Raw genomic sequence first — 1422 nt, 5'->3', positions numbered from 1 at the left:
TGCCCTAAAGCAGCCGTCACTAGCATAGGAAAGGCACGTGAGCATCTGTTGTCTCTCCCATCGGCGATGTCTCTGTCCCGTGGTTTTGCTGAGACTCATAACCCAATCCAGTCCAACCACAGAGGTCAGACTGATCCCTTAACACAGGGGTTTTCAACCAGGGGTCCGTGGCCCCCTGGTGGTCCACGGCGGCATTGCAGGGGGTCCGCAACATGAGCCTATGTTGATCAGTTCACCATTGACTTTTTTTATTTTTATAAATATACCTGGGCCCGTCGACATATTTATGTCTGAATAGCCAAGTCGCATTGCCCAAAATAATGATGTAGACCCATATTCAGCGAAGAAATTACACTGACAAGTATTATAGGGAGAATATGTGTGCGGGGGGAGGGGGCGTGGCGGCGGCGGCGGTTACAAACATGAAAAAGAAGGGTACTGGACTGTAAAATGTTTTGGGAATCACTGACACATCAGTGGGCCGCGGATTACTTTCTGGTCAGAATGGTGGTCCCTGGGACAAAACCAGTTGAAAACCCCTGCCTTAACAGATGCCTCTGACCTTGTTCCTCTAATGAAGCTGCTGGTGGTTAAGAGGAACTACTTTTCTCTCTGCATACAGTTCTACCGTCTTAACTTTGGGTGTCTGCCAGGTATATGTAGATTACATGAGAGTTCATCATTTGATATGTGGCTTGCTGAAATAAATGTTGTCTAAACTAAGCTGCCTATTTTTCGAAAAAATTCTGAAGTGTCTTCTGAAATGTGTTCTTACGGACTTCGGAAGTTTAACGTAAGAAACGATCTCCACCTTATACATGAACGCCTGCAAATGGGTTCTTAAACAGCCAAAGTGTTCTCAGCTGTACGGATTGAGGATGAGGATTCTTAAATTTGGATTTTGCATTCATACACGGCCAGCCAGGGCACGCAGCCGTAGTGAAGTGTGCAGTCAGCCCTAGCCTGATTGAAAACTCTGGGCCATTTACGGCTGTTATTTCGCATTCTGAAATTCTGGTCTAAATTCAAAACGAATCCCACATGAGAAAACTTTCATGAATGCCCTAAAACATCATTAGTGGAGTTCAAAAGAAAGCTTTACTCATCTAATCTCTTCCGTCAGTCTAACTTTGTTTTGTGTTATTAAATGTCAATCACTCTAGCCTACATTTAATTTAATTTATTTCAATTATTTGTGGCCTTTCCTGTTTTTGTATATGTAACGCACATTGACTTCCATAAATAAATAAATAAAAAAAAGTTGCCTTGCCTTGCCTTGCCTACTCAACACTTGCGTCACTCGCTAGCAGACAAAGTTGTTTTTGAGAGTGAGCATGTCATCGGCACCAAAACGCAAAGGTGAGAGCATGTCATCGGCACCAAAACGTGGCAGGGAGAAGAAAAAAAGATCTGGAGGAAGGT

Source organism: Clupea harengus, chromosome 22 (genome assembly GCF_900700415.2).
Source record: "Clupea harengus chromosome 22, Ch_v2.0.2, whole genome shotgun sequence".
Classification (NCBI taxonomy): domain Eukaryota; kingdom Metazoa; phylum Chordata; class Actinopteri; order Clupeiformes; family Clupeidae; genus Clupea; species Clupea harengus.
Note: the sequence above shows the minus strand (reverse complement) of the source record.